The sequence below is a fragment of the Lissotriton helveticus genome, chromosome 6 (genome assembly GCF_964261635.1).
Source record: "Lissotriton helveticus chromosome 6, aLisHel1.1, whole genome shotgun sequence".
Taxonomy (NCBI): Eukaryota; Metazoa; Chordata; class Amphibia; order Caudata; family Salamandridae; genus Lissotriton; species Lissotriton helveticus.
The window spans coordinates 719,452,960-719,476,577 of record NC_136067.1 but is presented as its reverse complement, the minus strand read 5'-3'; positions in this window follow the sequence as shown (position 1 = coordinate 719,476,577).

Sequence of the window (23,618 nt, the reverse complement as noted above, 5' to 3'; positions counted from 1 at the left end):
AACAGATACAATAAAGATGACAGATGGCACGTGGCCCCAACCATCAGGTATTGCGTGATGTCTCTTTTAGCTCGGGAAGTTCCCTGTTCTTGCGGTATTGCTATTCTTGCGGTATCTACGTGGGTGTAAGAGAAGAGGTGCAGATCGAGGAAGTGGGGGCTCTGGGGGAGCTGAGCCTCACTGAGAAGATTTTTATGAGAGAGACACTTTGGGGCCTATTCATAGAAAAAGAACAGCTGGGACAAATGGGTCAATTTAACAGATTCCTTTTTATGCTAGCTGGTGGGGGCTTATCAGGGTATCATGCCTCAAGGGTGGGCAGAATTGGCCTGGGGTAAAAAATAGACTCTGCTTCAATTGTTCTTGGGCGAGCGTTGTTTAGATTTCCATAAATGGTACAGGTTGAACTCGCATAAATGCATAAATCCTCTTTGCTCCCTGTTAAAACGTAAATTCAGATTAAATCCTGTATTTAATCTGCCACTGCTGAGCCCGCTTCCTTTCCCTGTGGAATTCAATTGTATCTCAGCTTGGATATCCACATTGTTGTCTTCATCTTCGAGCTGAACCTTTGGAGATTGCAACTCCTTTGAATGAACTACACACTGTCTCTGACAATTGCAGTATGAATCATCACACCCAGAGCCCCTTTATTGAAGCGCTTTTAGCTGGGTAGAATATTAATCTATATTTCTCTGTTTCCTGCATTTTGGTCCTTAGCGAAGAGGCAATCGAGGCCTGATTTACTTTTTGTTATTTTACTTCTGCAAGAATAGTTGTGAGAAGCAATTCAATAGTTCCATTTGCGGTGCCATCAGGAGTATGGGGCTTGGGGAGTGGGGGAGAGCAGCTGACTGCTTGGGAGGCTTGCCCCCCTGGGGGTTTTGGGTCAATGGTGCTGCTCTTTTTGGGATATTCCATTTGAGCTGGCTAGTGGGGTATTTATCAGTGCCACCATATTTAGTAAGGTGACACCACAGTCAGTCAGGGAGGGTAAACATTTTTGGAATTGAGGAGGCCATGTGCCTGCTTGCGGTACTGAGCACACAGGCCTAAATAACACAGTGGCCTGCACGCCGGGCGGCCGACACAGCGGGCATCCAGTGGTGTAAGTCTGCTCCCCGCCGCAGCCAAGGGACACAGGAAATGTGGCAAGGTAGGTACCAGTATCCGAAGGAGGGGGGAAAGGAGTGGCCCCTGGTATTCGGCAGGAGGGGGGCGGGCACCGTGTGGCAACCCACTCTTCAAGTTGTGTCGGGTGGGGGTGGGCAGGGGCCATAACACGGAGCCCCCCCACGCAGCAAGAGGAGGGGGGGCTGAGCAGGCAAGCTTTAGCTAGACGAAAATATTTGCGTCACCAGGTCACAGATTTATATAAGCCAGGGACTCAAGTCCCAGCAGTGGTGGTAACGTCAGCCCTTAGAGTGGGGAACTGGAAGACTGGGCACCTAGTTATACAGGGAATTGGCAGTATAGCTGACATAGTGAGGAGCAGGGGTGGGAGTGGGGAAACGCCAGAGGTTTTCAAGGCTGGGATTGGGTGGAGGAGGTGACCCTAGGCCAAGAGCCAGAGGAACTACGTTATAAATGACAACAGGGTAGGGCTGGGAGGTGGGTAGAAGTCAGGTTGGTGGGAGGGCTGCCCAGAAAGGGGGTGTTGAGGGAGGATACCGGTGAATGGCTGGGAACGGAGACTATCTCAGTCCCGGGAGGGGGGGGGGGGGGGGGGAATCGTGGGATGCTCTAGGCGCAAGCCCCTCAAGGGGGGCAAGGTTTAGATGAGGTGTGCCACATATGAGAATGCAGGGCTGGGCCACAGTGGGGACTCTGAGTCTCCTTGAAGTGGGGGGTGCATGGACAGGGCCACGGGGGTGCTCAGGCCACAGTGGTCTGAGGAGAGGGGGTAGAAGCAGGAGGCATCCCCAGGGGACTGTGATGGGCAGGAAAGGGGTGGGGGGATAAGTGGGAGGGAGTAATAGGCGCAGACAATAATCCTGGCAGTAGGGCGGGCAAGGTCAGGTAGGGTGGCAAACCCCAGCTTGCAGGACCTTACTTTTATTTTGCAGGGAAGGCGGCCAAAGGGACAGGCGGACTCTGGAGAGTCAATGCTTCTCAAATACTATGGGGCAGATTTACAAGCCCCTTGCGCCACTTTTGCGTCATTTTAACATGTGAAAAGTGACGCAAAGGTGGTGCAAGGGGCTTGTAAATCTGCCCCCAGAGGGTAAAGAAATGGCACGCTCTAGGGCAGCCACCCAGAGTTCGGCGAGGGATGGGCACGACGCTGCCACGCAGGTCAAGGGTGGCTTCGGCGGTTCAACATCCCAGTTGCATCCTAATGGTTTCTGGGGCCTTGCGGAGGGTATCAGGAGCAAAAGGCTGTGACAGAAGGGCATACTGCGGCCTGCTGATACCCGGCAGTGGACACCGTCGAGGTATATCTGCTAGGGCAGGGAATAGCAAGGGCACGGGTAAACAAGCAGGCAGGTTCGTGGGTCAGGCAAGAAGAAATCACACAGTTGGACTTTGAGAAAGGCGTGTTGAAGAGGGGGAAATAATTGAGGAGGAAAGAATGGAGCACAAGGGGCATGGGGGGGTGGGTGGTCTCATAGTAATGATGTTGTGCCTAGTCTGTTGCCAGCTCGGAGACGAGGAGAAGGATACCCTGCACAGGCCAAAGCCAGTCAAGCCCCTACATGACTAGTTAGGCAGCTGGATCCAGTGCGGACGCTGACCTCAACGCCAGGTAAAGGCAATGGGGGGTGGGGAGATCAGGGTCACACAATTGATAAGGTGTCACTGGAGTTTAATGTGTGCAGCAAAGAGGACCAGGAGGTCTGTCTCTGGAAAAGTTTGTATACAAACGATAACGGGGTGGGTACGGAGACACAGAAAATGGGAAAAGGGGAAAAAGACACAAGCGCACAAGGATGAGGACAAGGTGGTGGAGACAGCCAACACAAAGCCACAGGGTGTAGTGGTAAAGGAAAGCCACAAGATGACAAAGAAACTACCTTACAGGGGAGTGATGAAACCCCTGGTAGCACTTAATATGTGAGCAACCAAAGAGAAAATGGAAGGAGGAATATATGGAGATGTTAAAATCGCTTACCAGAGAATTAAGGGCAAAGGAAGGGTAACAAAAAAAGGTATAAAGAAGAGGTAACTGGAGTTGTCGAAGAGGCATAGGTGCTTATAACAATAGAGAATTGGACTGCTGTTAACCTGACTTTCACAAGTAGTTATTGTGGCAAATACCCTGAGAGGTATCTTATTCAAGTACACAGATGTGATCAGGAGGGCACAGGTAATAAATGGGGGGGTTAGGCCTGGTTGCACGACGATGAGGAATTTAGGGCCCGGTTAAACTGCGACCGCGAGGCCAATGAGGGGTAATAGACACAGATCTGTACCAGCAGACAATGGGAGTGGTTAGGATCAGGAAACCAACTATACGGCTAGTAGTCTCCCGTTAGTATACCGGCCACTTCAAAACCGGACCACCTCAGGAAGGTGGGTTAAAAGAAAAATTCCAGGAAGCCTGTGGGGACTTTATCAAAGGTGCCTGCGCGAGAGAGTTTAGCAGATTCCGACATGAGTGTTGAAAATGTGCAGGTCGACACCCACTTGTACAATTTTTGGGCGCAGTTTCAATACACGGCCTCAGACAGGAATCAAAAACAGCACCCTGGATTGAGACCCCGCTTCAAGTAATAGCCACAACAGCAGGAGGATCACGTAAATGCATACTCAAGCCGAATAAATCCCAAGATTGGTCATGGCTCTCCCAGGCCTTAGGGTAGTGTCCAGACAACCTTGCATGACAACAAACCAAATCATGACTTAGCCCACTATTTAAACATATGCTCCTGGAACATCCGGGGTCTAACAAAAGAGAAAATCAGACGACTAACCACAGACCTCCGGAAGACCCACGACATCTTCGCCATTCAAGAGACCTGGGCTCTAGAGAACACCATCTGGGAAGATCTTACCGTAATCGAATCCTTCGCTATCCCATCCACAGCAGGTGGCCATGCTTCCGGGGGTGCGCCCATTGCTGTGAAGAACACATTGGTCGCAAAACTAGAAACACTTTACAACGGCGAGGGCGACTACATCTTCACCAGCATCGAGATTAAGAGCCACGAAAAGGGAAAAATAAAGCAAAAAATCATCTTCGGCTGTGTTTACTTGCACCCCACAAAAACAAGACGAGAGTCTACTTTGAGTAAAATGGTACCTATAATAAACAACCTTGAAACCCTATTTCCAAACGATCTGTGGCTGATAGCGGGTGATTTTAACTCCAATATAATGGACATCGATCCTACCCAATCCTCCCAATTATCATCAGCTAATGAAACGTGGGCAATCCCGGAGATAAAATCTCAGTATCAACGGAAGGAAGCCAGTGGAATAAAACTAGCAACAAAACTAAATCAACTCGGCTTGCGCATCCTCAACGGAAGGATTGCCCCGGACCAACCAGCTGCATAAACCCACATATCCTCCTTCCGAATGGCTACCCTAGACTTTATATGGATATCAGCTACTGCCTTCCACCTGGTACGCCAGCTTTCGGTAATACCATCATTAGATAGCGATCATGCTATTTTAATGTGCAAGATTGCCCTCAGGCAGCTACACCGCCCAAATATTCCCCTGATTGGAACGGAATCGAACCTGCAGAGTGTAAGAAAACTGAGATGGTCCGAAGGAAATCGGGAAGTAATAGAAGCGGAGGTGGACAATCTCCTGACCAAATGGCCACTGGCTGGTATTAGTCACTTGTCAGCATCCTCTTGGGAAATTACTCTGACCAACTTCAGAGATCAATTAGCATCAAACCAACATATAGCTTTTCGTAGGACCTTCCGACTTCGATTACTCGGTTAGAGCAAAAACAACTTATAATTACCATAAAAAGTAAACTAAACAAGTTGCAACGTACCAACACGAATAACGAAAGCGAATATAAATCTCTGAAGAGCAACATATCAGCCGCCAGAAAAGATTATAGGAAGGCCAGGTTCATCCTAAAGAAACTGGAAGAAGAGCACCACTGGGCGTCAGTCTTTGAGATCATAAAAACTAAAGACCAAAGAAAATTTTGGAACTGGGTAAATAAGGCCACCAAAGCCATTAAACCGCCCACCGCAACTAATCTATCGATTGGGAGGCTTATGTCAAAATACTTTATACAGCGCCGCACGCTTCAAATTGCAGTAGCCTGTCCCTTCCCGATCAATTAATCCCCCAAGATGACACAATCTCCCCCGTCAAAATAACAACAGACAAAATAATAGGAATAATAAAGAAAATGCGCTCAGGGGGCGCCCCCGGACCCAATGGAATCCCTACTCAAGTATTCAAAGCCTCCGCCCAGAAATGGGACTTGATACTGACCCCCCTCTTCGAGGCCGCATTATTGGGAGGCCCCATCCTGGCCTCTTGGCAAGGATCACTTCTCGTCCCCTTCCATAAAAAAGGCTTGCGCTCCAATCCCGACAACTATCAGATGATAGCCTTACTCGATGTGGACGGGAAGGCATACGCTAGCGTCCTTTTAACGGCACTTACAAAATGGGTGGAAAATAACAATCTAATCCCCTTCACTCAAACTGGCTTCCAAAGAGACAGCCATATCGAGGACAATATGATCTGTATAGCCCACCTGATGGAAACCACCCTAGCCGCAAAAGGCAAATCGATGTACCTGGGATTTATCGACTTTCGTAAAGCCTTCGACAGCGTGAGCCGGCCTAAACTGTGGGAAAAATTGGCAAGATGGGGCATCCCATGGTCGCTATTAAAAGCACTAATAGCCCTACACACAGACACCTGGGTTAAAGTAAGAGTTACATCGAGATGGTCTACTTCTAACAAAATCTACACTAGCAGAGGCCTAAAACAAGGGTGCACCCTAGCACCATTACTCTTTAATCTCTACCTTGCGGACCTCCCTGAATGGCTGTCCCGCTCCAAGCCTTTCCCCCAGGAATTGATCAAAGAAAAATCCAAATCCTCTAATACGCAGACGATACCATCCTCTTAGACCAAACTCAGGTGGGTCTTCAAAGACTACTTGACTCCCTCGCCCAGTACTGCAACATCAATATGCTAGAAATAAATGTTACTAAAACCAAAGCAATGGCAATATCCTTCGCGAAAATAAAAAAGACCATGTGGTTTATTGGAGGGAAGCCACTGGAAACAGTCACCGCATACAAGTATCTGGGCGTTTGGATTGATCACAAAGGGAGATCTTCTGTGCATACAACTGAGATGCAGGCAGTTGCTCGTAGCCTGGAGGGGGCTTCCATAAGAACGAAGAGCGCTTTGCACTCCCAGGACTTAGTCCTGTTAATAAAATTGATTACAGCAAAATTCCTTCCTACAATCTCTTTTGGCTCAATAATCTTTAAAGACAAAATGAATATCTGGTTAGACAGAGCGCAATCATCATGCTACCGCAGGGTTTTTCGACTGCCAAACTCGACCTCCCATGCCCAAATTCGGAAAGAATATTCTCTATCCTCCATGCGATGGATTATGAGCGCAAGATACATCACCTATTGCCTAAAAAATCCCTCAAAGCAAAGGACATATGGTCAACTCCCTTGCCCATCGAGGTGAAATCGAAGCTTTTAACCAAGCAAGCAAAAATGTTATCAAATGACCATGACGCACAACAGGTACTCCAGCTCTTCCACGGCTTTTGGGCCGCTAAATTATATGACCAAAAAACTTTACCGTCTTATCTTGCATCCTCTATGAAACCACATACAAAACTTCAATTAATGAGATTCCACTTCGGCTTAATTCCGCTGATGGCATATAAGTTTGGCCAATGATATAAGAAAGAAGCCTCCTCCCAATGCCGTTTTTGTAACCAGGAAGAAGAAAACCTCATCCACATCCTGTGAATTTGTCAACACCTACGAGCCCAAAGAATTTTCTAGCTGAGACCAATCTGGCTTCTTCTTAAAATCAGGACATGTCTAGAAGCATTTGATGCTTGCATGAGGGGAGACTCACCTCAGATGGCGACATGCTTTATAAAGTTTATTACAGAAATTAACTCCCTGATCTTACCATCTGAACAAGTCTGAGCTTTATCTTCTCTAAGTGACATTCCTCTCGTTCCCTTAACCAACAAACCCACTGTTTTTTTAATAGACTTGAATATTCTCTTTTTACAACGGTCAATTTTGAATGTGTATATTGCAATGATTTTAATTAATTTTGCTAATAAATTTTACTTACTTACTTACTTCAATAGTCAAGGACAGCAATTTGGCCATGGGAACCAGCACACTGCCTCCTACTGTGGGCAGCAGGGTTGGGCGCAAGGTCATAAGGGAACATGCTCATACGACAATTAAATAATGTTTCGATGCTTGGTTAGTATAGTAACACCGCAGTAAGGATGCAATGTGGTTAAGTCGAGGATTCCATTGGGGCAGGGGGGTTACACTAGGGTACGAGGGACCTAGGTCCACCAGGTTGTTAGATAACTTAAGGTCAGTCAATTCACATAAAGCAGTGGTGTGAGAGAAGCTTTTCAAAGCAGTTTCAGGGGGAAGAATGAAGGCCCATTTACAAATTTGTCGATCTGACATTTGATCATTTCACCTATTGGGGTGGTTCCAAAGAAATAAAGACAGTTCAGATGGATACAGCACTTGTCTTGGCCGGAGGGATTTCCAGTTAACGATTTCAATTCTGCAGAACTTACCTCAGTTTCATACTTAGCTGTAGATATAGCCAGGGGACTGGTTGAGAGAGTGGTGGGGTTGGGGTAGAGAGGGCAAAAGGTGATGTAAATCTGCCTATCAGTTATTGACGGTGCATCCTGATGAATTCCAGCTATTGGGCATTCAGTTTGATGGACAAATATTCGGGGACACAGCGTTACCCATGGGCGTTTTTATAACTGGTGCCTTGTGGAGTGTTTCAGTGCAATTCTGCAATTGGTTTTCACATGGCAAACTGGTAAAGATACATTGACCCGCTACCTTGACGACTTCTTCCTGATGAGCCAACCCGGTTTGATGGACTGTTAGGAATGGTTGACAAGATGCCAAGAACTCATGGGGGTACTGGGATTGCCCCTGGCACCAGAGAAGACGCAAGGTCCAAGCACGGTGTTGTCATTTCTGGGAATTGAATTGAATTTGGTGGCAATGGCAGGCATGCCTACCAACAGATACAAAGTGCACATGCAGATGTGGCTGGATCACATGTTGGCTAAACAAAAGGTGACAGTCAGGGAGGTACAGGTTCTGTTAGGACATTTGACTTTGCATGTAGAGTAGTACAGACAGGAAGGACATTGTGTAGGAGACGGAGCAGGCATCAGAGGGGCATTCGATACCACATCATATACGTTCTATGCAGGGACAAATGAGGATTTACACATGGGGCGCGGGTTCTTGGATTATGTCAATGGCATTCCTGGGACAGCATGCAAAGAATGGGAATGGAACATACAAATATACTCTGGTGCTGCAGGATCTAATGGTTTGGTTTATACTGGAAGGGTAGATGGTGCAGAGAAGAGTGGCCAGGGCGCTAAAAACATGGGGGTAGGAGTATCGCTTTTCTTGGATTTTTCCTCTAGGGGTAACATCACAGTATGGGGACAGGAATCGTCACACAGGAAGGTCATTTGCAGGGTGGACACTATTGCACTGGTACACGTGGTCAATAAACAGTCTGCCAAGGAGGAACAGGTCTAAAGCTGCAGCAAGATGGTATGTGGTCCATAGACAACAGGGGATGCTGCAGTTGGAGGTAGGGTCTCTGGCTGTATCTGCCAGGAATGTATATTGTCATGCTAAAGAAGAGGTCAGAGGCATGAGCAAGAGAGGACAATGTTGTCCATTTTATCTTGACATTTATTGACAAAGGTTTGTCCTAATTACGATTGTCTGGAAACTTGCAGGTATTGCTTGTATGGGTAACTTCATTGGGGGTTACACTCCTTCTGTAGGTAAGTTGGGCAGGCGCACACTTGAAGGGTGGGCACAGGAGATGGGGATCAGATCTAGGGTCAGGAACCTGTGTCAAAGACACTTTTAGGGAAAATGTTTGGGGTTTTGCCGGAGTGAAGCAAAGGTGGTGAGGAGTCAGCGTTGTTTTTCACCTTGATTCCTTGGAGGTTTGTTGGCGCATTTAGACTGGCCGATCTCTTTGGGAGAAGGGTAGTGCCAGGGTTGGACTGGAAGGACGTTGGGAGTGGGGGAGAGAGATCCAGGTTCTGTCGCTGAGACACACTAAGCCAGATCAAAGAGGTACAGTTAAAGTGGTGCTGATGAAGCTTTTCTGTGAAGCAGCCTTGTACCTATTTCTTTGGGAATTAAACTGAGAAATATGTCTGGCCTTTGTTTTTTGGGTAGTTTTCTGCAGAGCCTCGGGAAAGGTGGTGACCGCTGCCCAGCTACTGTGGATTATGAGGAGGGCATTGTCACAGTTGGGAGAAACTCCCCCCTTCCCCCAAGCATTTTTGGCAAACACTCTTTCAGGAGCAAAGGAGCTACAGATGCAGCGCGAAAAGGTTGGGGCAGGGACAGGATAATTCAACTGGGGCGATTGACTACTGATTGCTTTTGCAGACATTCACAGTTAGTGGACCAGGGGCTTTTGGTAAATTGAAGAATTCCATGTTACTTACATGTGTGTTTTTTCAGGTGCAGTAGCGGTGGCTGGATGCAGCAGATCCGTCCATCTGGATAATAGGACATTCATCTTGTTCAATGGGCTGCACAGCATGAAGTGCAGAAAGGGAAAGGTCTGAAGCTTGGACTGAGTGAGTCACTGGAAGTGTGGGATGTGTTGGCACAAGCTTTTGCCTTGTTTGGGAACTTTCTAGATCCGTCACATTTTCTCAGCTGTTTCGATCTTGCTCTTAGGGGAATATGATTTGGGGGTTGTCAAGGTTTAGTGTTGCTGTAGCAGATAAAGAGGCATTTACTGGAAATAAGGCAGCAGTGGTCTGGATGTCTCGTAATGTGGATGGAATTTTTTTCCATGAACTAGGTGGAGGGGGCAGCGTGGCCCACCGCAATTGGTAAAGAAAGGAGGAAAATATAACAGGGACATGAAAAGCTTTTTTAGGGAGGAAGGTTGGTAGGGTAGACCCCCTGATTTGAGGTTTGCGGCTTTAGAATTCTTCAGAGGAGACGGAGGGCCTTTGTTTCGCTTTAGGATGGAGCGTAATTGATTCAGACAAAAGAGACACTGGATAAGACTCTGAACATAGACAGATAACCTGGGGGCATATTAGCAAGAACCGCGTTAAAATTATCGCCGTTTTAGCGGCAGGAAACTGCCGCTTAAACGGCAATAATGGTCTTGCTAATATGCGTTATAGAATTCCAATAGAAGCCCAGGTTAGATGTCCTGCACATCTAACCTGGGCTTCTATTGGAATTCTATAATGCATATTAGCAAGCCCACTATCGCAATTTTAGCTGCAGTTTCCTGCTGCTAAAACGGCGATAATTGTACCGAGGTTCTTGCTAATATGCCCCCTAGTTCTTCCCAGTGGGGGGGTAAGAAAAGTCAGCAAGGAGGAAGGACTTTTCTGAGTGGCGTTTGGCCGCTAGTTTTTACATGGTTACAGGTTAAGTTTACAGTTGTGAAAAAGTTACAGGGAGGAAGCAATAAATGAAAAGTTAAGATAGGAGGTACTTAGGTAGATGTTTATGGAAATAGGTCAGAAGTTACAGGGGTTAAAATCCAACAATTAATGAATGAGTAGGGGTTTTAAACATTTGCAAGGAAAGGATATAAGAGTAGGAACCTTAGGGGTGGGGGAAAGAGGCAAGTAAGTAAACCAATGTATAGTGAGGTGTAGTTTTGTAAAGCAAAGGCCAAGGTAACATTGTGAGGTGCACCTGTCTTCAATACAGCGGCCTTGTTCACATATAAAGAGCGAGTTTGTGGTGTGTGCTGCGCCTTTGGTCGAAAAAATATGAGGTTAGACATTCATTTGTGCAGAAGGGGATAGCATGCGACTGCCAGACAGAGCCACTCCCCCAACCAACATGGCCGTCGCCTCGGAGATCCAGTGGTCTCTGCTGCGCCTCCTGTGGCCCAATGGGGCTTTGGGGGGGAGCAGCTGACCGCTCTGGAGGCTTGCACCCCCAGGGGTTTTGAGCCAATGGTGCGACCTGGGCCCAATTAGGTTCTTTTTGGGCTATGCCTTTTGGGCTGGCGGGCGGGGTATTTAAACAGCCATCTTGTGCTCAGTGTCACCATATTTAATAAGGTGACACAGCAGCCGGTCAGGGAGGGTAAACATTTTTCCCACCCTTAATTTTATTTTGGGAGTTTTTCATTAAGTTTCTACATGTATAGCGGTTTTTGTTGAGCACAGTAGCATGGGGGAATAATTGTATTTGGTTGTCGCTTAAAGCAGTTGCATGGCAGTTAGCAGCTAGTTTTTACATGGTTACGGGTTAAGTTTATGGTTGTGAACAACGTACACCGGGAGGAAGCAGTAAATTAGAAGTTAAGATAGGAGATACTTAGACAGGTAGATGTTTATAGAAGTTGGTAAAAGGTTACAGGGGTTAAATTCAACTGTTAATGAATGAGTAGTGATTTTAAACAATTGAAACAAAAGGATATAAGGGTGGGAACCTTAGGGGTGGGGGGAGGAGGCAAATAGGTGAACCAATGTACAGTGAGGTATAGTTTTATAAGGCAATGGCTACAGTAACATTGTGGGGTGCACTTGTCTTCAATACAGCTGACTTTTTCACACAAAAAGAGCGAGTGTGTGGCCTGTGCCGAGTCACCTCTGGCCCAATAAATCTGAGGTTAGACTTGCATTTGAGCGAAGGGGATATCGTACGACTGCCAGACAGAGCCATTCCCTCAACCAACATGACCATCACCTCGGAGATTCAGCAGCGCAGTGCCCTGAACAAGAACTGAGCCACAGCTACAAAAGATCTTAGGGTTTATTTACTAGCCCCGTGCGACTGCCAGACGGAGCCACTCCCCCAACCAACATGACCATCGCCTCGGAGATTCAGCAGCGCAGTGCCCTGAACAAGAACTGAGTCACCGCTACAAAAGATCTTAGGGCTTTTTTACTAGCCCCTTGCGCAGCCAGTACGTCACTTTTTCCCCATGTTAAAAGTGATGCCCCAGAAGTGCAAAGGGACTGTAAATATGCCCCAACATGATCATCATCAGATACAGCCTAGGACACCAATTCTGCATGCTGAAATCCAGGGGGCACCGTGGATGACACCCTCTGTGGAGTTCCGTAAATTGGCATAACTTTGGATTGGCCTTTATATGAGAACCATTTGTACTAATCCACCATCATCATTCGGAGATCCAGCACTAAGTCTATCAGGATTTATATGGTCTCTGGGTTAGTGGGCTGTTCCTCCTCATAATAAGAGTCATACTCCTAGTGATACTGCCAGTGTGGTGGGCACGAGTCTTCATCAAAAAGTTAAGACCTTGAATGATCTAGCCCTTATGTTCTCCTTCATGTGGCCCTGAGATAGGGCACTTCTGTTCTTCATCATATTCCTGGCATTTGTCTGTCAGTTGAAAAGAGCTGTATGAGGGACCGAGTGGTCCTTTGTCCCTGGAGCCTTCCATGTCTGAAAGTCTTGCAAGTGGCAGATCAGATATTTTAACTGGGGAAGTATGTTGAGGCATACTCTCTGGTTGTACCACATTCTCTGAAATTAAATGTATTGAAGCTGAGGGGGATTCCTCAGTTGTCAACAGAATTTGTGGTGGAACTGTAAGGTGCCTCATCCGCGATGATGTCGGCAAAGCAGCTCTGTGAGCTTTCAGAAATTGATTACATTTGTCAACCATGGCAAATGTTCAAATTCTAACTCTTGATGAGCCAGACTGGTAACCAAAGGGAGTGATAGTTGTGTTGAGGTATATGTCCCTTGTTCCCAGAAAGCCGCCGTAAATATGGCTTGAATTGCACTGGTGTTTGCACGGACATGCTCAATAATTCTGCATACCAGTACTTATGGGCCCATGCTGGGGATACTAGAATCGCTTTGCACTGCTCGATCTTGATTTTCCATAGAACCTGGTGCATTATTGGTATTGGAGGGAAATGCATAGATGAATTTTCCAGTCCAGTCTATTGTGAAGGCATCCCCTGTGAGTCTGGGCAAAACCATATGCTTGCAAAGTTTGAGCATTTGCTTTGTTTTGATCTGTGTCAAATATGTTTCACTGAGGAGTGCGCATCTTCAAAACAGTCAAAAACAGTTGTTTGTCATATTTCCCAGTCATAAATGTCCCAATACAACCTGCTTAGTCCAAAGGCTACATCAAAGTGAAACCCTGCAATGTGGTCAGTAGAAGATCCACATTATGTCGTTTATCCACCTCTCTATCCTTTGACTTCTTGTGACAAAGGAAGCAATCTTGTTCCTTCTTGCTTGAAGATAGAATAGGTGGTGGTAGTACTGTCTGTTTAACATGGGTGTCTTGTGCTGTGGGTGGGCGGGGGGATTTCAGAGCCAATAGGAAGGCCATAATTTCCAAACGAGTGATGTGTGTTATGTTATAAGGGTTTGTTGAGCGCACATATCACCCGGAGGGGTCTCAAAGCGATATAGTGAATACAAATGAAGGTGAAGATTGACTGCAAACAGGAGTAGGTAAAGCAATATAAAGAGACAGGTTTTAAGCTTCGTTCGGAACGGTTTGTGATCGGTGATCATAAGAAGCTGCGTTGGAAGCTCATTCCAGAAGAGGGGAGCTAAATGAGAAAAGGATCTGCTACCATTTCTGGCAGTGCAGACCCTGAGAGGGGTGAGTAGATGTTTAGTTCCTGATCTAAGATTCCCGTTAGGTGAATACCAGTTAAGTTTCTTGGCCAGGTAACTTGGCCCATTTCCATGCATGGTGTTATGTACGGGGCAGATAATCTTGAAACAAACTTGTTTCCTAATAGGGAGCCAGTGTAGAGCTTTTAAACTGGGTGCAGACGGAGACTACGATGGTAGATTTACCACCAATCTGGCGTTGGTGTTCTGCAACACTTGGAGTCTGGTAAATAGCTCTTCATTGATGGAGGCCATCAGAGCATTTCCATAGTCCACACAACTGATTATTAGACCCTGAACGAGTGGTTTCCTTGATTCCACTGGAGTCCATTGGAAGATTTTACCTAGGCTTCGCATTATGCCATACCAGGTGCTCAAGATATGATTTACATGGTCTTTCATGGACAACTTGTAGTCGATTTTTACTCCAAGGTTACGTACCATGGGGTTAGGAGATGGACAAGGGCCAAGAATCTGAGGCCACCAGTCATCGAAACAGAGTTCATGTGCTTTTCCGAAAATAATTACCTCTGTCTTACTTGCATCAAGCTGAAGATGGATGATTTGCATCCAGATGTTTTTGTGAGTCATACAGTTTCTTAAACCCGATTCTGGTGTCTATTGAGTTGGGACCGAGAGTGATTAACAGCTGATGGTGAGCAGCATAAGACACTACATCGAAATCATAAGACCTGATTACCTTGGACAAAGGTGCCACATAGAGGTTGAAAAGCATAGGACTAAGTATTGATCCCTGGGTGACTCTCTTTCTACCCTCCAACTACGAGAGACTAGAGTGCCTAGATGTACAGTGGTTGTTCAGTCTTTTAGGTAGTTACTCAGCCAGTTTAGGGCCATTCCTCCGACTCCCATTTCCCGCAATTGTGCTTCTAATGTTCTGTGGGAGATGGTGTTGAAGGCTACCGACAGATCTAATAAGACCAGCATTGCTGATTGCCCGATGTCATGGGCGAGTCTTATGCTGTCAACTACCTCTACCAAAGATGTTTCCATGCTATAGCCATTCCTAAAACCTGAATGAGAAGGGTCTAAAATTTGGTGGCTTTCTAAGTAGTTTGTTAGTTGTTTGTTGACCAGGGACTCAAGAACTTTTCCTAAATAAGGAAGTAGAGAAATTGGTCAATAGTTACTGGGCTCCTTGGGATCTGCCAACGTTTTTTTAAGGATAGGTTTGACCCTGGCTGCTTTCCATTTAATTGGGATTGTCGCTCTACTTAGGGACATGTTAAAAAAGTTGATAAGACTTTTAAGGAGCACTGGGGAGAGAGTTGACAGAATGTGAGGTGGAACAGGGTCAACCAGGGAGCCAGATTTGGTCTTGAGGAGGGCTGCTCTAACTTGTTCCTGAGTAAGTGCAGTAAACTCCTCTAGAAACATTGTGGCAGATATCTGTGTGCAGTCAGGTTCGTTACTTTGCTCTTCGGTGTTGTGATTAAAGAAGGTGTTGAAAATGATGTCGATCTTTTCCTCAAAGTTTGTAGAAAGCGTGTCTACCCAGTCTTGGGAGGATACATTTGGCAGGAGGAGGGATTGGTAAATTTTTTTAGTATTTTGTAAAGTTCCTTGTGTGAATTTGCAGCATTGTCAATTCTGTTATTGAGGTTATCTTGCTAACTTGATGTTGTGTAAATAATGTCTATAGATATATTTATAAGCTAGTCTGTCCTCAATACTTTTAGTTGTTCTCCATTTACGTTCTGCTTTCCTGCTGGCTAGTTTGTCAGTTTTTAGATAATCAGTGAACCATGGTGACGCCTGTTTGACTTTTGATTCTCTTTTGGACCATAGACCTTAGGCCTACATATCCAGAAAGTGCACTCACAATCCTCACATGGAAATATCTGTAGTAAGAAACACTTGAGGCTTTACAGGGTTAGTGGTTAGCCTTCGAAGAGGTTTCCATCTTTATCCACGACTTTAACCTCTTAGGTGCGACCACCAGACAATGTCCAATGCTGCACTACCTCCCCAGTGCAGGTGTCGGCTTTTGGCCGACCCTGGGGAGGTATTTAAAGGCCCCTTTGGTGCTCTGCACCAGAGGGAGTCCTTTTTTATTTTGAGATCTGGCTGCACTGGAAGAATACTTTTTGCTTGTAATGACGGTCAGCGAGCAGGGCATGCTAACATCATTACAGTGAAAGTGAAAGAAAAATGAGCCAATGGGCTCGTTTTCCTGTCACTGAAACAGTGCTTGGGGGATAACTCAGCCCCTGAGCACTGATTATCTTGGGAACAGTTTCACTGGAAAAGGAAGAATCTCCACTTTCCAATCACATCTCTGCCCGGTGGATCCCTGCTTAGGGATCGCCACAGAAGAGCAATTCTCATGCAGGGATCCACGCACAAGACACCAGGGATTTTTGGGGAGGACCCCCTGCGCAAGGGGTTGAGTTCCCCCCACCCACTAATGATAGCAGTCTTTCTGCCCCCCGAGGGACAGATGGGGGGCAGAAAGTCCACTAGACACCAAGGTCAAATGTATACATGAACAGAGGGATAGGGGCTGCCCACTATGTGCATGGCCATGCACCCACCAGCCCCCTAAGTCACGTGACACTCTTGCTCCGAGGGTGGATAGGGGTGATTACTAGACACCATGGAATGTTATTTTGTTTTAGAAAAAAACATAGGGTTGGGGGCTGCCCACCATGGACATGGACATACCCTGCCCCACTCCAACAAGAAGCCAGACAGTTATTCTGCCCTTCCAGGGAGCATATAGGGGTAATTATTTCTGACCTGCCCCCCTGAGGAGGTAGAAAGCCCACTAGACACCAGGGTCTAATTATAAAAATAAATCGAGGGGTGGGGGCTGCCCGCTATGGGCATGGCTATGGCCCCACCCCCAAAAATAAATCTGACAACAGTCTTTCTGCCCTCCCAGGAGAGCAGATGGGCATAATTATCCCTGATCTGCCCCACCCCTAGTGGGGCAGAAAGCCCACTAGACACCCGGGGCTTTTCCTTTTTAAAAAGATATATAGGGGTGGGGGGTACCCACCATGGACGTTGCCATGCCCCCACCACGACCTAAAAGCCAGACAGTCTTTCTGCCTCCCCTGGGGGCAGATGGGATAATTACCCCCGATCCGCCCACTAGACACCAGGAACTAATATAAAAATATATATGATGGGGTGGGGGCTGCCCACTATGGGCATGGCCATGCCCGAACACCCCACAAATTCTGGTAACAATCCTTCTGCCCCATCTGCAGATGGGGTGATTATCCCTAGTCTGCGCCCCCATGGGTTAGAAAGTCCATTAAACACCAGAGAATAAAAAATATATATATAAACAGAGGTGGGGGTTGCCCATCATGAGCATGGCCATTCTCCCACCTCAACAAGAAGCCAGACAGTCTTTCTGCCTTCTTTTGGGGCGGATGGGGTAAATACCCATAATCTGCTCCCCTCCGGGTGGGGAGGGGGGGTCAGATAGCCCACTAGACACAAGGGACTAATATAAAAATATTTATATATATATATATATATATATATATAGATATGGGTGGGGGCTGCTCACTATTTCCCCGCCCCCCATAAAATCTGGTGACAATCTTTCCGGTCCCTCAGAGGGCAGATGTGGTTGGTTGTCCCCAGTTTGCACTCCTGCCACGTGGGGTAGAAAGTCCACCAAACACCAGGGAAATTTAAAAAAAATATATAAAGGGGCGGGAGCTGCCTATCATGGACATGGCCATACCCACTTCCCAACAAGAAGCCTGACAGTCTTTCATCTCCTCCTGGGGGGCTGATGGGGGTATTTATCCCTGATATGATCCACCTGGGGTGGCAGAAAGCCCACTTGACATCAGGATCTAATTATAAAAATTAATGTAGCGGTGAGGGCTGCCCACTATGGCATGGCATTACCTTCAACCCTCAAAATATATGGTCTTTCCTCAACCTCCCCCCCACCCAACGGCAGATAGGGGTGAATACCCCAATTGTGGATCAAACCATGGTCACTCCCATTGATCTCAGTTTGATTTGTTCCTATTGCGGGCACTAGTCCCAGCCACACAAGTGGTGCAATGTTTATATCAGCACAAGTGGGGTAACACTGGGTGGTAGGATTTTTGTGGATTACTGCAGATTCCTTAAGGTTCCATCACAGATATGTAAGGAAAATGTGTCATTTCAAGCTTAGTTTGAGGTTTGCACGGCATTGTGGGTAAGGATTTGCAGGGTATTGTGGGTACGAATCCCTCTTGTTATCCATGCTAGGCACACCATCCTGGAATCCCCTGGTTGTCTAGTTTTCAAAAATGTCTATGCTTCTTAGGTTTAAATGGGTGGCATCACACTATGGCCCCAAATACTGCAGCTAACCTGATTGCTTATAACTCAACATAGCTGTTGCAGTAGAAATAAGCAGGATCAGCCATGGGTGAGTGCTGAAGAACAAACTTTATTCTTTAAAGTAAGTAGCAGTGATGAGAGCCCACGACCGCTCATCTGTCGTCCTCGGTGCTACTGCTCCAACAGACAGGAGTTCGAGCAGAACACCCAGGACAGAGGAAGTAGAATGCAGGCCACATTTAAATAATAACATTGAGTGTTCCGAGCGAGAGCACAGGAAATAACAAGTTGTCCATGACTTAGTAGGAGGGCAACTTGTTAAACACAACATAATCCCCATTTTAATAAACAAAAATAAAACATTTAGAAAAGTGGAAACAATTACTAGAAAACCATACACAATGAAAACTGAATCACATCAAATAATAATCTTTAAAATTCAGAGGAAATGAAGCATTGCGAAACACCCTGCAGTTTTAAGCCTTGTGCTCAAATCTTCCGCACTAGAACTAGAAGGAAAAACATCTTTGCTAGAAGACAAAAAATATGAATTATCAGACTCATGAGAACCTTCATTGGAAGAACAACCAACACCTTCAGCTGAGGAAGTACCACGAGCGGAATGAGATGCACCTTCAGCCTGAGAAGGAAGCCACCAGTATCAATTTATAATCTTTATTCGGTTCTTAAAAAGACACCATAAAAGCACAAATACAAAGTACACACATAAAAAGCTTTTAGTGTAACACATAAATAAATCACTAAATACGGGAGTCCTTGATCAAAATGTTCGTGCAATTTAACTCATCATGGGGACAGGCAAATGTCAATGGTCAATTTTCTCTAGTATTTCTTAGTCTTATCGCTACACGAATAAAATTTATGGTGCAAAAGAGGGTGTATGCGTCCTCTGCTTCCTGTAGGAATCTCAGGGCCGTTCTTGCATGTTTAGGTTTTATGTCTTTCAGAATCCCCACCAGGAACTTACGTCTAGGCATAGTATAAAATGGACACAATAGGATAAAATGAAGGGTATCCTGCGGAGACCTGTGGTCGCAGCCGCAGGTACCCTTCTCCGCCAGTGTGTGAGTAAACCCTGCCGGGACCGCAAGAATATGATGTAGCATGTTTAGTCTGAACCGTGTCATGACAAAGCGGTCCTGGGCGTTAAACATGACTCTTAAATAAGGTTCCATTCCATGCTTTGCTGTGAGTTCGTTATAGGTGGAATTTGTGGGTTTACAATTTTCTTTTTCTGCTCTTAATAGCTTGAGCTGTGCCAAGAAGAGGTTCTTTACCAATGATTTACTCTCAGATGTTATAGAGTCTGGGGATGTGAAAAAGTTTGTGCAATCGATTTCGGCTAGGGATTTCTTTACATATTTCAGCCAAGGGATGATATCACCTTTATCTTTTTTGAGGCAGTCCTCGATGATTTGTCTTGTTAGGCCGGCCTCTGGGTTAGTCCATATTTTGACCCATGCCAGGAGGGGTTTAATTTTGATTTTATCTTCTATGAAGAGTTCTCCTAGTTCTTCATGGATTACGTGGGCCGATACGCTCTGAGGGACCTTCAAAATTCTCCTCATAAATTTGTTTTCTTCAGTCTGTATCTGCTGGGCTTTACTATCCAAGAAGCCCCACACTTCTGCGCCATAAGAGACTTTCGCGCAACAAATTGCCCTATAAAGGTTCAGGATTTGTTCCGGGGACCATTTTCCCAGTCTTTGCCCATATCCCATGATAGCTCCTACTGAGGCTGCAAGTTTCGTAGAATGTTTTTCGACCAAGGGTTTAAAAGTGAGGTGATGATCAAATAGTACCCCCAAATACGAAAAGGTCTGAACTTTGTCGATTTTGTGTGACCCAATGTGAAAGGAAAAAGATCCTTTTGTAGGTTTTCCGACGGACATGATATAGGATTTTTCCAGATTAGTTGCCAGGTCTAGTTTGTCCATAAATCTGACAAACCCATCAATCAGTTTTTGCAGGCCAACGGGGGTTCTAGCAAGCAAAACCGCGTCATCGGCGTATAATAACACAGGTACCGCACGATGACCGATTTGGGGTGAGTCCACCTTGAGTTTAAGCAGGTCTTTTTCCAGCGAATTAATGTAAATGGAGAACAAAAAGGGCGCAAGGATACATCCTTGCCTTACTCCACTAGTGCAAGTGAAGGGGTCGGTCTTCTTACCCTCTTGGCTGTACCTTACACTTGCAGTGGTGTTCTGGTGGAGGTTTTGCAAGGTGTCCACTAGCGGTTGGTCCACTCCTAGTTCTACTAACATGCTCCAGAGCTTTCTCCTATTTACACGGTCGAAAGCCGCTGAAAGGTCCATAAACCCCATGTGGATGGACCCCTTTCCCACGATGGTATATTTGGCTATCAGGAGGTAAAGATTTAAACATTGGTCAGTAGTAGATCTGCCTTTCCTGAAGCCATATTGCATTTCTGAGAGGATTTGATGTTCCTCGGCCCAATCTTGCAAACGCTGTAGGATGACTCGCCCTAGAACTTTTGCGGTCACGTCTATAAGCGATATGGGTCGGTAGCATTGGGGGTCGTCGCGGTTCCCTTTCTTGTAAATTGGGACTATGGTCGCCGTTGACCAGGACTGGGGTAGACCTGCCACCACCGCCTCGTTTAAAACCCTGGTGAGTAACGGTGCCCACCAATCAGGTTGACTCAGGTACAGGTCTGGTGGAATTCCGTCCGGGCCCGGGGCCTTATTTTTACTTAGTCCAGTTATTCCCCTTTTGACTTCTTTCAAAGAGAAGTCTAGCTTTGCCGGCTGATGTTTCCTCGATGTATCCTCCAGGGCTAGGTGATTTGAGTGGTTATATAGTCTCTGGAAGTGGGTCTGCCATTGCTCCGGTAAGATGATGTTTGTGATTTTTGGAGCCCCTTGGTCCTGGAAGCAAGGGGAATTGATCACTTTCCAGAAGCTAACGATGTCTTTTCTTTCAGCGGCGTTCCTTAAGTCCTCCCAGGCCTGGTTCTGTAGGTTTTGCTTGCGGATTTTCAAGGTCTTTTTATACTCCGCTCGGCTCTTTGTCACCCTGATCTTATCCCTTGGTTTACAGTGGAGGCTATCCTTCAGTTCTTTAAACGCCTTGGTGCAGTTCGCATCAAACCAGCGGGGATTTGAATTCATTTTGTTAGATCCCGTGGTTGTTAGTGAATTATTTACGTGTTGTGCGATTTCTTCGAAAGCCTTGACCACCCGGTCCCCGCATACACTTGGGTCTAAGCATTTGTCAATTGCATCTGAAGCATCTATTAATAATTTTTTATAAAAACTGACCCCATCAATTTTTACCCATTTAATTCTTCTTCCCTGATCCACAGCTTTTTCCACGGTGTCAGGTTTCTTTGGGCATGTGTTAAAATCAAAACCTTCAATTGCAATAAAGACCGGGTTATGATCACTAAAACTGCTGGCCTCTATTTTAGTGCTGGTAATGTTTCTTTTTAGGATGGGCGAGACTAGAATAAAATCAATGTAGGAGTGGCACCCTCTTCCTTTGTACGTTGGTGTCAGTTCTCCTAGTTCGCCCAATGCCACAAGGTCTAGCGTTTGGTTTAAGTTGTTCCTTTTCGTTAATCTCTCCAAATCCCATCCCTCTTTTGTATGTGCAAAGTGTGGGCCTTTCATTAAAGTGCATCTTGACCAGTCTTTATTAAAAGGTTTTAGTTTGTCGCATAAATGACAGTTAAAATCTCCCGTTAGTATTACGCTCAATTCATTTGGTGTCTTGTGTAAAAGGTTTAAGTTTCTTAAGCATTCCTCTAATTCGAAAATGACTTTTCCCCTCTCCATCAATGCTGGGGAATTGTACCAATTAACTAGGAAAAAGGTTATTCTTGCTGAGTTGAACCTTAGAACTTGTAGGTTATGTGAGGCCCATTTGATGTTACTCCAAGTGCCCTTAATGTCTAGGTTGACATATATGGCCAGGCCCCCACTTGCTCTCCCAGAGGTTACTTTTTTGGCTGGGACACAAAAGCTTTTGTATCCTTCCAGGCTGTAGTCATTTAATTCTAGGGCCCAAGTTTCCTGCAGGCAAATGATTTGGAATTTTTTGATGTAACTCAGCCATTCCTGTGATTCAAACTTGGCCGCTAGTCCTGCAATGTTCCAGGATGCTATTAGTAGATTTGGTGGCGTCATTTCTTTAATGGTTCTTTTTGGTTCATCTGGTAGGGGCGTAACCTGTTTGCTTATTTCTGTTAAGGTGGCATTGTTGAGATGAGTGTCGCTAAGAATATTTGGCGGGTTTGTCCCTTTTTCTCTTCCAAGGCTGGTATTCGGGATTTTGGTGTATCCTCCTCTGTTGGGCACGTCCACTATTTCATTGTCCATCCCTTTTTCCCTTCCTGTTAGTGGTGGATTTTCCACCTTCAACCTCTCAGTCTTGGGAGACTGATTGTCCCATCCCTGTCAATCGACCTCTTCCAGCGCACTGAATCTGTTCCAGTGTGCGTATTGCATTAGGGAGGAGTCGTAGTTTGGCATGGCAAAGTTTGGTCTTTGCCATTGTGGTGGACCATAGTGGATACCAGGATATGGTAAGTTATTAGGGAGGGTTCTGTTGTTCTGCCTGATTTTTTGGGGTGCAAAGGGATAGAAATAAGACAAATGTACCGGGTGGATCTGTGTTCGGGTATAGCTAGGGGGGGCATTACAGATAAAATAGACTGCGTCCATATCTCTAAAATTTATCGTAATTATATCCCCTGCTATGGTCTTGGTGCCTTTACCGATCCACTCCCCTCTTCTTACAGACAGGATTCCCCCAAAAACATTGGGGGGCAAGGGTCTGTGTGTTTGTAGCCACTGTGCGCATTTGTTTTTCAGTTCTATTTGTGTTTCCCGTTGGCCTTCCCTTAGAGGTGGAACTCCTGTTAACACCACTACATAGGGCAGTGCTTCGGGCGGGAGGTTAATTGACCTAAAGCGAGTAGATGTTTTGTTTTCTTTAGTTGGTACAGTCGGCGGAGGCTTTGGGTTCACGTTGGGAGTTTGGGCGTTGTTTGCTTCCAACGTTTGGGGAGGTCCTGGGTTTGATTTGTTATTTTCAGTCGTTGTTTTTCTGCTGCTTTTCCCTCTGTCTGATGTAGAGGAAACCTTTTGCTTATCTTTGCTACTTTTTTGACTGGCTCTATTTGGGGTTTTTGTAGGCGCATCAGGGATCGTAGGGACCTTGTCCTTAGTTTGGCTATGGGGTGTAACATCGGTCTGTTTTCTTAAACCGCCTTCTTGCCCTGGTTGGGATTTTGTGCCATTCCCTCTGTTGTTTACAATTGAGGTTAGTCTGTCTATTTTAGCTATGAGGGGTTTTAGCAGCACAGTAATTGAATGTTCGAGGTCCGTTTTAAGGTCAGCTACCATATTGGTGATCCAACACGGTATTCCCGAAGCAGGTGGGTTTATTGGTGTAACCAAGTTGTGATTTCTA